This window comes from Petaurus breviceps, unplaced genomic scaffold (assembly GCF_028583685.1).
Source record: "Petaurus breviceps papuanus isolate PSGF00001 unplaced genomic scaffold, PetGlider_PUasm1.0 37, whole genome shotgun sequence".
Taxonomy (NCBI): Eukaryota; Metazoa; Chordata; class Mammalia; order Diprotodontia; family Petauridae; genus Petaurus; species Petaurus breviceps.
Window position 1 is genome coordinate 44,450,090 of NW_027186296.1, and position 13,953 is coordinate 44,464,042.

At 38.8% G+C, this 13,953-nt stretch overlaps 1 protein-coding gene and 1 pseudogene across 2 annotated transcripts in view; one reads left to right on the forward strand and one right to left on the reverse strand.

The window, feature by feature from the left end:
• The window catches only part of RORA (RAR related orphan receptor A), an 892,807-nt gene that overhangs the window by 629,896 nt on the left and 248,958 nt on the right, over positions 1-13,953 (forward strand). The gene's annotated exons all lie outside the window — the stretch shown is intronic.
• On the reverse strand, positions 12,243-13,175 carry LOC138168543 (small ribosomal subunit protein uS5-like; annotated as a pseudogene).

The following is a 13,953-nucleotide window of genomic DNA, read 5'->3' on the forward strand; positions in this document are numbered from 1 at the left end:
TAGATAGATAGATAGATAGATAGATGATAGATAGATAGATAGATGATAGATAAATAGATATAGGTGATAGATAGATAGAAAGATAGATAGATAGATAGATAGATGATAGATAGATAGATAGATAGATGATAGAAAGATAGATGATAGAGATACAGATAGATAAAGATTAAAGTTATAGATATACAGATAGATATAGCTAATAGCTATATAGATAGATTGTAGATAGATATGGATAGGTAGATTTAGATAGATATATAGGTATAAATAGATATAGGGAAAGAGAGAAAGAGAATTGAAGGTAGCTATATCTATATATATATAGTTTTAAGTGTGCATAGCAAGCCTGTAACATGTACCTTGTATATACCAAATAATCCCTCAGTTATGAGATCTTGTATTTTCTGCCCTTGTTTTCTGACATTTCATCTACTCCCATTAGAATATCCCAAGGGAAGCTTTTGTTACTTTGCTGATAGGATGCCTTGGCAGATAACTCCGTAGACTTTCTGGGAGATTTTACCACCCGCTCATTCCTATGAAGGTTTAAGAAGAATGTGAAGGAAGATATTTTCCAGCTGTTCATTCTGTATATAATCACTGGAGGGGGAAAAGAATCTCAATATGCATTGTTAACAGCATCCAATCTAGCCAATACATACCAGTAAGTATTTTTAAGTGCCTCTGCTCGGGCACTGGGGACAAAGCACCAGCTTCGGAGTTTGAAAGTACTGGCCCTGAAAGCACTATCTGTGTGACCATAGGTAAATCACTTAACCTATCAAGGTATCTGGCAACTCTCTAAGACTTTGAGTTACAAATAGTTGCCAGTCTGTATCACTAGAGGGAGTTTCTGCAGTGGGAGTTTCCCTACCCCCAAGAATTTACAGATCTTACTAATGGTTTCCCATATGAGTTGGCACATGAGCTGAGTTTGAGGGAAGCTAGGTATTCAGAATGAGCATCTACTTTTCCCCCCTCTTTCTGTCACTTTTCTCATTATTACCTCCCTTTGCTATGGGTGAAATGACCTGTTTTACTGAAAAACAGAAATATTTGCATTTTTAGAAAGTATAGGCTAGTCTGCCTTATCAAAGGCCCACAGAAAGTTAGCATTTATGTAAGATGTGTTTAACTACTAAGATAATCCACTCTGTCTATATAGAGGCTATTTATACATAGTTGTTTGCATGTGCCATAGTACTTGGCATGTAAGAGTCACTTTTAATAAGTGTTTCTTGATTTGACTTGACTCTATAGGAGAAGTGGAATGCAAGGCCAGATAACTTTGGCTCTGCCACCATTATAACAAATCAAAATTGGACCCAACATAAGAAAGACCAACTGACTAACCAGTGAGACTATTTTATCTTTGTAACTGGTAGTCCTTACCTTGGTTTGTGTTGGGCCTTTACCGAGGCCACTTTGATCCCCTTACATGTTTCCCCAAATCTCAGTTGAGAGAATATCAACCTCTGTCTATTACTGATAAATTGGCCTTCCCAGGAAGACAAATTTTTATATTTATAAATTCCTGCATTGTGTCCAAGAAGATAGTGGTAGAGATCTTTTTTCTTAAAAAAATTGTTGATGCCGGTCTTTTCTGACTATCTCTCCTACCCCTGAAATGAATCCTTCCTTGTGACAAGGAAAAACATAGACATAGATATGTGATATTGGTCATTAAGTTTACTGGTTAAGAACTGACTCCCTTTAGTGTTCTTTTCATTCATACTATTTTAGGCATGGTGTATCTTCTTCTTTGGGTTATGGTTATTTCACTATGAATCAGTTTAAATAAAATTTCTGATGTTTTAGTTTTTTTTTCCCAGATTCCTTTTCTTTGCCATGTATTACCACACAATGATATTCTATGACATGCATAAGCCTGAGTCTGTACAGCAATCTTTCGATCAATGGGCACTCATTGTGTTTCTAGTTCTTCCCTATGTATAACGGTGCTGTTATGGATGGATATACACACATGCATACAAACATACACATTATACATACATGTGTATATATATTACATATATATGTGTGTATGTGTATGTGTATGTTCAGTTGTCTTTCAGTTGTGTCTGACTCTTTGTGACCCTATGTGGAGTTTTCTTGGCAAAGATACTGGAATGGTTTGCCATTCCCTTATCTTGCTCATTCTACACATGAGGAATGTGAGGCAAATAGGGTTAAGTGACTTACTCAGGGTCACACAGCTAATAAGTGTCACACAGATAATAAAGGCCAGATTTAAATTCAGGAAGATGAGTCTTCCTGACTCCAGGTCCTGTACTCTATCCACCGTGCTGCCTGGTATATGTGTATATATAGACATATATAACATCTTCCCTTCTGATCATGACCTCCTTAGTCTATACATGCCCAATACTGTCTACTAAGACAAAGGATATAAAAAATTTAATCTATCTTCTCACATAATTCCAAATGGGATCATTGTTCAAATAGAAACCATGTAAAAAGAGTGAATTATTTTGGTGATTCTCAGGCCCACTCGGTGTCTAATTTCCTTTAGGTCCTTAGAGTAGTGAGAAAATATTCAGTTGCGTGACCACAGGAACACATTTTGCTGACTGAGGATAGGAATAGAGACTGGATCTGTGATTTCATTGGAATAAGGAACTCCTAGGTAAGGAAACTCACTCCATCAATATAGGTAGCCACCTTCCATGAGACTCCCCTTTCTGCAAATTATATCATAGAGCACTGAGAGGTTTAAAGACTTGCCCAGGGTAATAGCCAGTATATATGAGAAACAAAACTTGATCTCAGGTGTTTTGGGTTTTGAGGAAAGGCTTCTTTCCACTAGGGCCCTGCACTAGGCCATATTGCATCTCTGAGAGCATTTCATGAGATCAGTCACATGAAAGTAGCGAAGAGGCCATTAAACCTCTATTTTATAATTCAGAAAATGTTCTCCCCAGACATCATCCCTAGGAATCGTGACTAAAATCCACAGAAAAATGTTTTTTAGTGAATTTGTAGCCCAAAGTGATTCTGTGCTGTAGCTTCCATCTCTCATTCTGTAGAAACTGATAAAAATAAATAAATCAGGTGACTCGTGTTTTTCTTCTTTCAAAACAATTCCCATTTTCTTTATGGGAGGCTCTTAATATGACAAGGTTAAGGGGATGGTGCAGGGTTAAGGGAGCAGAAGAAGGCAAGATGAAGGGAGACATGAGAAAGGAAATATGACTTAAAATTATTTTTTTTCCTCTTTTCTCCCTTTTGCTATGTTTCCTTCTCAGTTTCACAGAACACTTCAAAGACCTTTTCAGTGTTCCCTGAGAACTAGGAATGTGGTCAGTAGGAACCAAGAATTTTAAGTACAGAATTAAACATTCCCTTAGTCTTTTTGCCAAACTGATAAGGGTGCCAACAGCTTTCTAACTGGGTAAAAAAGGACATGTCTTGCTGAAAAGATCAGTCTTAGAGAAAATGGTCTCTTCTTTCACGTTACTATGGAATGGTTCACTTACTGGACTTGTAGTCACCCTAATAAGGAAATTAGTTCCTGGTTTTTTTTGACATGTGTTGATGGCTTTGTCACATGTTGCAAAGTTTGTCACATTCATTTTCTTTTAGGAGCATAGTTGTATTAATGATTATAATCTTCCTGCATAATTTAAAAGTTTTGGTGCTGTCATTGCTGGCCAGTGGATCACAGCCATCCTGGAAATGTGGAAAGACATTTAAAGGCTGTTTCTTAAAAGGCTTGCTGATGGAAGTGATCAATTCCTTCTCTCTTTCTTCCTTTCTTTTTTGCCCCACTTGGGGTCAAGAGCATACATTCCAACTTCAGAAGGACAAATTTTAGGCACCATGCAGGGAGAGATGTTTCAGAACCTTCCTAGTTAAGTCAGTTAGCATGTATTAAAAACCCCAGTACTATGGGGTAGAGGAAGTCATAGATTCTCCGAGGGATCTTCAATTAGGTTGGGGAGAGAAGACTAATACAAAACAACCACATGCTAGTGTATGACCCCAATAGGTGAAATAGTACCAGCTATGAGCACTAGGAATCATTGCTAGGACAATCACAGAAAGCTTCATAAAGAAGGCGGGGGTGGGGGAGCTAAACTGGACTTAGAAGGACATTCAAGGTCTAAATTATTTGATAGGATGTAAGCTTCCTGAGGACAAGAACTGCCATTTCTTTCTTTGTATTTCCTATGCTCAACATGTGGTGAGTTATATTGGTAAGCACTAGTAGGAAACTAATAAATGATTACTGATTGGTGGAATTGGGATTGAGAAGAAAACATTCTACTCTGAAAAAAATTACAGAGATTTATGTCAGTCCTTATTCATCTCAAATTCACAGTGAAATGTTTCCTCAGAGAGGGTTCAATTCCAGATGTATTACTCTAAAATAAGTCTTTCATTGTCCAAGGACACTTATTAAGCTTTTGCTATTTTTACTATTTGAGGTGTATACCCAATATTAAGATAGTGGATACTCTTTCTTAGATAACCAACTCCTATCATCTCCAAATGGAAAGTAAAGAGTTGATTGTTGACATTTTAGATTCCCTTTTTAAAAATGTATTACTTGATCCCAATATCTCCAAAAATGATTTTATGATATTGCTTTTAAAAATATCTTAAACCACCTAGTTGTATTGATTACTACTTCTGAAACTCTAAAATCCATTCTACCTTGAGACTAACATAGGAAGGCTAGTAAATTTGAAGCATTTAATCAAGTCATTTGCAAAGGAGTATTTTTAGTTTTCTAGTAAGCCTTAATGTCTTGAATGAAAAGGATAGTGGTAAGACGCTTTTGAAGCATTGAGAAGACAAATCACAGATTATCAGCCATCTGCTGTAAAGCAACTGTCATCTTTGTTAACCAAGTAAGGATGAAGGTGTTAGAAATGTCATATGGCAGGAAGAGAAAAGCAGGTGTTATAAATTAGGGGGAAGACCGAGCATTCAACAGCAATGTGATTAATTGTACCTTGGGATTCTGATGGACCATAATTTCATCAATAGATTCATAATTCCTCTACACCTATTCAATTTATGTGATTCTCACCATATTTTCCCATAAATCTTGCATGTAGAATTTACTCAGATTGCTTGAAACCTTATTCTCTCCATATCTCATATTGCCACTGTCCCTTTTGTCTATCATCCTTGCTACCTTTAACCAGTCCACCTATTTTCAGATTATACACAGTCTTGAGGATGTCTTTTCCATCACTTCTTATAATCAGTCATTGTTATTACCATGCTGAAGCTGATTTAAGCCCACCATGTATATTTCCACTGCTCTTTACTTTATTTATAATCTCAATTTCTCCAAGATCATGGTTGGAATTCTAGGGCTGGCAACCACATAGTAACTGATTTACTGTAATAATTCAAAAATCCATTATTTTATCTGTCTAGATGTACTCCTAATACTGACAAAGATCTCATCAGCCTCTTCCTGCCTTAGTAGACTATCTTCATGCTTTGCTTTGACAGAAAAAAAAATTTTGTTACATGGTCAGTTTTCTACATCTGATTATTGACTTGCCTGGTTTTTAAATACAGATTTAATCTGCCATGGGGGCCATGCTCTGTGGCATTACCTAGAGAATATGAATGTTAGAGATAGGCTCTTTCACCCTGAGAAGATTAGGTTCATTGAAATCACAGTCCAGTTTCACAAAGGCAATACATCTAACCTTCTGCTCCTCAGTTCTGGCCCAGCTCACCCCCCATCTTCAGCACGTGTCCAAGATATATATATGTATATAATTATAGACTCATTGGACAGGCTCCCTGCCTGCTGTATTTCATGCTGTGAGTAATATTTCAGTAATTCAATGGATCTATAAGCTCATACTCCCTTTAATGGTGCTTATTGCAATGATACACACTTTCTTATCATGGACAATTCTTGTCCTTGTTGCCCATAGGTTCTTCATTGAGTTTCCTTCCAATATGGTACAGGCCATCTAGATTTTTTTAACTTTCTGGAGATTAATATTAGTGCACCACTCAAATGGGACATCTTTACATAAACAGAACATTTCCTTTTCTGATAATACATTTCCTATGTAACTTTTATATCTGTGAGATGTCTCTTCCTTTCCCAATGAGTCACATTCAATTTTGATTTTTTGAAAATTGGGGGGGGGTCCAAGATTCATAGCCATATAAAATCAGTAGGATAATGTTGGTATTAAAAACATGTTTTTTGTTTATTTTTTAATTTTGAGTATCTTGGAATCATTGAAAATACCGTGCAATTTCCCAAATATAATCCAACCTTCTCTCTGTATCCTATTCTGAGCCTAGCATTGCTAGGCTTTTATGCATGGCCAACTTATATGTGCCAATAGACTACCTTAAGGAGCTTCACATCAGTTTCATGTCATAGAACAAACTTTTTTTTTTGCTTTTGGGAGGGCAATTGGGGTTAAGTGACTTGCCCAAAGTCACACGGCTAGTAAGTGTGTCAAATGTCTGAGGCTGGATTTGAACTCAGGTCCTCCTGACTCCAAGGCCAGTGCTCTAGTCACTGCGCCACCTAGCCGCCCCAAACAAACATTTTTCATCCATTTGTTCATTGTTGTTGTTTTTCTCTATGTATTGTTGGACCAAGTTCTTTTAAGTATAATGGGGTTTGACCTAATAAGGAGGCAGCTGGGTGGCAATGATAATGTTGACCTTGGGGATAGGAAGATCTGAGTTGAAATCCTATTTCACTTAACTTCTCTGCACCTTAGTTTCCCCTTCTATGAGAAGAAAGATTAGAGTTAGTGACTTCTGAAGTCCCTTCCAGCTCTAAATTTATGGTCCTATGGTCTTGTGTTATTTGCAGGGAAAAGCATCTGTATGACCTTACTACTTATAGATAATCACTCTTCCATTTAAAGTCTTTGCTGGGACATCTTCCACAGCTATAGCAAGCACCTTCTACGAATGTAGGCATTACTTTATGCCTTTCTGGATGTTATCAAATAGGGTCATTGAATGGAGCTAGCTGTTTGGTTGTCATGAGGATTCATGGTTGCGTCCCTGAGCAATATGCATTTTTAATATACTTTGTTTTTCCAAAATGGATGGGCAGACCAATCTCTGCCACATTGCTGTGAAATTCACTAAGGAAATTTCTAATCTATAGATCTGGTAGTTTAATAGCCTTATAATCCTTGTCTTGCTTGGATATTTTGCAAAATTTCTTCCATGACATTGACAAAAACCTCAGATGAACACACAACTCTCTGAAAATAGTAAATTACATACCTACTATTAATTAAGGTGCTTCCATCAGAATGCATTGTGATGTAATAGAAAGAGCCTAGGTTTTTGGTCAGAAGATCAGGATTTACATGCCATTTCTGATGTTTACTATCAGTGTGAATTTGGGCAAATCATTTAATGTTCCTGGGCTCCAGTTTCTTTATCTGAAAAGTGTTGAACTAGGTAGACTCTGAGGTCCCTCTAAATTTAGATTTTCATCCTATGGTCGTTCTACTCTTTGAACCATGGTCTTTCTGCTTTTTTTTCCCCTTCAAATCAGCTATGGGACATTTCCATTTTTTTTAAATAGCCTCTTAGTTCACGGGAAGTAAGAGTAGAGTGAAGATAGAGGGGAGCAGAAGAGGAAACTCCTACCCCTGCTAAATTCATATATATATGTATATATGTATATATATATACATGTATTACAATATATTTTATTTCTTAAAAATCTCTTAATTCAGCTTTCTGCAAGCCAGCTAGGTGGCATAGTGGATAGTTTAAAGTCATGAAGACCTGAGTTCAAATCCTGCCTCAAACATTTACTATGTGACCCTGAGCAGGTCATTTCACCACTGTGCCTCAGTTTCCTCATCAGTAAAATGAGGATAATAATAGCACCTACCTCATAAGGTTGTGAGGATCAAATGAAATCACATCTGTAAAGCACTTGAAAAATCTTAAAATGTCCTATAAATGCTAGGAAGCTATTATTACAGGTGAGAAAACTGAAGCCAAGAGTGTTATTGACTCCTCCAGGGTCTCACCAGGGCAGCTAGGTGGCAGAGTGGATAGAGTACTGGGATTGGAATCAGGAACATTCATCTTCCTGAGTTCAAATCTGACCTCAGACACTTACTAGCTGGGTGACCCTGGGCAACTCACTTAACCTTGTTTGCCTCAGTTTCCTCATGTGTAAATGAGTTGGTGAGAGAAGGAAATGGCAAACCACTCCAGTACCCTTGCCAAGAAAACCCCAAATAGATTCATGAAGAGTCAGACATGACTAAAATGATTCAACAATAGCAACAACCAATGCCTCTCATAACAACAAAGGTCAGTTAAGCTTCTGCAGCCTGATAATGCCTACCTCTTTGGATATATGCATAGCTTTAAGCAACTGGGAACAAAGGAATTTCCAACCACAGTACATATGAAAGATGTGGTTAGACTGAAGCCTAAACAGAGATGGAAGGAAACTGGTGCAAATACCCCAGAAAGACACTGCATAGAAAGCTTGTCACGACCTTGTTCAGGGATTTCTCCCTTCACAAGACTGTGCCAAATGACACAAGGAGAAAGCTACAGTGGGACAACAGTAATGATATTCCAAAATGTTCTAACTGCCTGCCTTTCCCACCAAAGGGTCTGCCAGAATAAGAACATTCATTTCTTCTCTACTTTCAGGGATGTATGGTCATCCAGATCCTTTCTGAATATCTATGGACCAGGGCACTTGCTGTCTCACAAGATAATCTTACTACTGTTAGCTTTGATTTTTAGGAAGTTATGTCAGGTAACTGCCTACCAATAACTTTCATCCATCTGCCTGGTTCTGTCGCTTGGAGCACTACAGAATGTAGTCGAGACCTTCCACTAGCCAGTCCTCCAGATGTCTGAAGTGATAATGATTTCCCTTGATCATCCTTTCTGTAGCCTCAACATGCCTAATCCCTTCAACTCTTCCTAGTTATAAGATTGATTCAAGGCCAGGTGGCGCAGTGAGTAAGAGCGTCTGCCCCAGCGTTGGGAGATCCGGGATCTGTTCCGGCCTCAGATACTCGGCACCCACACAAAAGTAGTAACTGGCCGCTGTAACCTTGAACAAGTTACTTAACACCAACTGCTTTAAAACAAAAAAGATTGATCAAAATGTTTCCACATTCTGATTACTCTTCTCTAAGAAGATACTTGAATTTGTCAGTGTTCCTTACCACACCAACATAAGATAGAGAACCAGAGAGGTTAAACTTACCCACAATTATTCATCTTCTTGCTATCAGATCTCCAGACTAAAACCCAGAGCTCCTGAATCCCAGTGCAAGGGTTCTATTTATTCTACCAAGTTATTGCCTTTTCTCTACTCAATCAAAAAAGATGCACCTACTATTTACCAGGCGGGCAGGTGGGTGGCTCTGTGAGTGACCTGGAGTCAGGAAGATTCATCTTCATGAGTTCAAATCCGGCCTCAGACACTAGCTGTGTGACCCTGGGCAAGTCACTTAACCCTGTTTGCCTCAGTTTCCTCATCTGTAAAATGATCTGGAGAAGGAAATGACAAAACCACTCCAGTATCTTTGTCAAAAAAATTCCCAGATGGGATTATGAAGAGTCAGACATGACTGAACAACAATAACATTTGCCAGGCACTGGTGCTGGGTGGTAGAAATATAGTGCCCATAACAACAAAAGACAAAAAGATAATATAACACTACTTAAATCTAGCCTAGGGGTTCTGAATCTGGAGTCCATGAAGTTTTGACAAATGTATTTCAATATAATTATGTCCTGTTTAATCCTATGTGAGGGTTTTCCAAAAGTCTTAGTGGAGTTTTATACTATTAAGATTTCAAGCTGCACTAAGACTTTTGAAATGACCAATATTTTATTTTATACATTTAAAAACATTATTCTCGGTAGGGGTTCATGGACTTCACAAGACAAATGAACAAAGGAGCCTTTAACACAAAAAAAAGGTTAAAAACTTCTGACTTATAATAATCTAAAAAACAAATTACAACCAGTATTTCAAAGAACTATTTTCCCATCTTCCTAAACATGCCAAGACATTTACTCTCTCAATTAAGACTACCATAGAGAAAACAGTTTTCAGCATGATGAACTAACATGAAAGAAGGTTCATGATGAGAGGGAGAGAATATGTGTAAGTATGGTAGAGAGCTGGATGTGAAGTAATTAGGAAAAGAAATTCTACAGTGCTATTCAGTAGTGTCTACCTCAAAAAGAAAGAGATCCCTGCAGCTGCATATTGACTCAGAAAACCACAAATTAACGTTATCTATGTCGCATGTATTTTTAGGTTTTATGGATGACAAAGTACTTCATTTTGCTGATGAGAATATTGAGGCTCAAGGAGATTTGGTGACTTATCCATGGTCACCAAGCTGGGGAATATTCAAAAATAGGCATATATATTCCAACCTTAGTCTCCAGATTCCAAGTGTTATTTCCACTAACCTATACCCCATTGTCATGTACCCTATATTGGCTGTCACTGACAATTGTATTATTGTATTTAAGATGTTTCTTTTACAATCTGAGACATGGGCCCCCTCCACCTCATTTAGAGACTGTTAAGAAGAAGATGCAAAAAGAAAAGTATTTTTGCATTATCATCAGAGCTTTGGGATCCCACCCATGCCCTATTTAAAGGGCAAGATGCCTAACAATCTTTCTTTTCGGACTGTTGACATAAAAAACAAAACCAAGCTCTGAGATATAAATAATTCTAAGTTTAATTCCAAACAGACTTTATATTACAACTGCTTTTATACTCAGGGAAAGGAGGGTGATCAGAGAAGCCAAGAGAGGGGACAAGAGGAAAGCATGGGTGGGGATAGAGAAAAGGTCTGAATTTGTGTGGAGTCTGGTGAATTAAGTAAAAGAATTTTGGTGAGGTTAGGATGGAAAATTCTTTCTCAGCCTTTTAATACAATAGACTAATTACAAGTGTTTGTCCCACCCACCTTGGGACACACACAAACTAGGAAGAAAGAAGACCATGAAAGCCAAAATACATCCCAGCATTTTGTTTGCATCTGTGTATCATAGATGGGCAGTCAGGTGGTGCAATGGATAGAGTACCAGGCCTGGGGTTAGGAAGATTCATCTCCCTTGAGTTCAAATCTAGCCTCAGTCTGTGTGACCCTAGGCAAGTCACTTAACCCTGTTTGCTTCGGTTTCCTCATCTTCAAAAATGTGCTGGAGCAGGAAATGGCAGACCACTATAGGTTCACAAAGAGTCAGATATGAGTGAACAACAACTGTATTATAGTTATTTATCTGTCAGTTTCATCCGCTATGCCTGATTATAATATCCATAAAGACTAAACATTTACATCTCCTTCATTGACTGTGGTGTGGTGTTCTGACTCCTAATGTAGGAACTTCCTCCAATCAAAGCTTTAACTAAGAATTTTTGTGCACTGGGCAAGTATAATCACAATACTTGAGACTTTTGGCAATACAACCTCATTTCAGGGGAGCGAAATCAAATACCCTAGCACACTGGTATAAGGCCACCACTGGGGAGTCCACTTGGGCCTGGATTAGGGAGCAGGACCAAAAATGGAAGAAACTCCATTCTACTCTCTGGTAGCTTCCCAATTTAACAAATTGCTCCTGCTGGGTGGGTACTAAATGCAGTGCTTTCCATGTTTCTGAAGGATTTCAAGTGGTCTTAGTGCCCACTAAATTTAGCACCCTGGGACAAAGCCCTAACCACTCCACCCTAGTTATGGCTCTAAATCTAAGACAGTAAGTGTGGTATAACAGGATAGTGTGCTGGACTTGGAGTCAGGAATGCCTAGTTCAGATCCTGCTTCTGACACATCCTAGCTCTGACCCTGAGGAAATCACTTTTTCTAAGCCTCAGTTTTCTTATCTCTAAAGTGGCAATATTAACCTCAGTTTCTTTATCTGTAAAATGAGAATAAATCTCTGACAGGGTCATGAGAATCAAATGAGAAAATGTATGTAAAGAATTTTGCAACATTTAAAGTTATATATAAATTTGAGTCAACAATGTTAACCTATTCAGTGCCTGGCACCTATAGTATGTAATAAATTCTTGTTAACTGTTAGTGAAGATAAGTCATAAGTGGTTAGTTGTCCAGGCTTCATAGAGGTTAAGTGACCTGACCAAGGTCACATAGCTAACTATCAGAAGCACATTTAAATCCAGGTCTTTTGAATTCCATGTTCAGTACTCTGTCTACTGTGCCATGATGTCTCTCTCTGTATGTAAGTTCTTTTTTTTTTTTAATCAGCCATAGTTCAATTTATTTGTTTATAAAAAACCATCTATGTGGTTGCCACAGCATCTGCCTGGGTCCTCTGGACAGATACTCCAGTGTGAGTCTTCACAAGATGGTCGGTGAATTCCTGATAAGGAGACTTAGTGAACACAGTCTCCTTCCACAGATCTGGGGTTAGATAGCTGTATGTTTTGGAGATGGCATCAAAGGTAGCTTTAGCAAAGTTGCCCAGAGTGGCAGTACAGCCTCTCGCAGAAGTGTAGCAGTCATCAATTCCAGCCGTCATCAGCAGCTTCTTAGGCACAGGAGCTGAGACAATGCCAGTACATCTAGGGGTGGGGATCAGGCGCACCAGAACCGACCCACATCACCCAGTGACCTTGCAGGGTACTGTGTGAGGCTTGCCAATCTTGTTCCCCCAGTAGCCATGTCTCACAGGAACGATGGACAGCTTGGGCAGAATGATAGCACCTCGAATAGCTGTGGCCACTTCCTTGGAGTACTTGACACCCAGACCAACATGGCCATTGTAGTCACCAATGGCCACAAAAGCCTTGAACCTGGTACGTTGTCCAGCTCTAGTTTGTTTCTGAACAGGCATGATCTTCAGAACCTCATCTTTCAATGAAGATCCCAGGAAGAAATCTATGATTTCAGACTCCTTGATAGGAAGGGAGAAAAGATAGATCTCTTCCAAAGATTTGATCTTCATGTCCTTGACTAGCCGGCCCAGCTTAGTGACAGGAACCCACTCCTTGTCTTCCGCCTTTCCTCCCCGGGCCCCATGGCCACAGCCCAGCCTCGACCTCGGCCCCCACTGCCGAAGCCAACGCAGAAGCCGACCCGGCCTCTAACGCCGGGGCCCCCGGGGCCTCCCGCACCTCCTGCAGCACCAGCGTAGTCTGCCATTTGGTGTTCACTAGAAGTAGAAGCTGTATGTAAGTTCTTAATAAGTATATGGTAAATGGAATTGAATGAAACTCATCTTCTAATTCTGAGTTACGGTGAAACCCTGCTTCAAGCAGACAAGGGAATAGATGACAGGTCTTGACACTACTATTACTACTACTGTTCTCCTCCCCCTCCATCCCACAAGGGTAATTATGGGAAAGGACACCTGTGAGTAGAGGACATGATTAAAGGATTAATCAGAAAGGGTCATCAAAATGTTACCCAGGGATCCAAAAAAAAAAAAAATTCTAAAGCCTGAACAAGAGTCATGGCATTGGTGAATGGCCAGTATAGCCAAGTAATGTCTAAGGCAACTGCCTTATATGAATGAAAGCATGCCTCCTCCTCCTTATTTAGGGCATGCTTCCTGCTAGTGTTTAGATATAAGTACTTAGGAGGCCTAATATACAGGCAGACAATCTGTAAGAACAATAATGAGTGAACTCTGTAAGTAGACCACCATATTATGTATTGGGGGCATCAACAAAGGAAATAATTGGCATGGTTTCTATATTCAAGGAACTCCTAATAGTAATTCATTGCATTTACATTTATATATTTTCTGATTACAAAACACATTCATCTCGATTATCTCATTTTTTTCAACCCAAGTAAATTAATAGTATCCCCATTTGTGAAGGTTTAGAGGACTTAGTGATTTGCCCAAGGTGACATAGGTGAGTATTTATCCCAGATTTTCTAAGCCCAGTTCTTTTTCCATGAATCAATCAAGGAAGATTTATTAATTGCC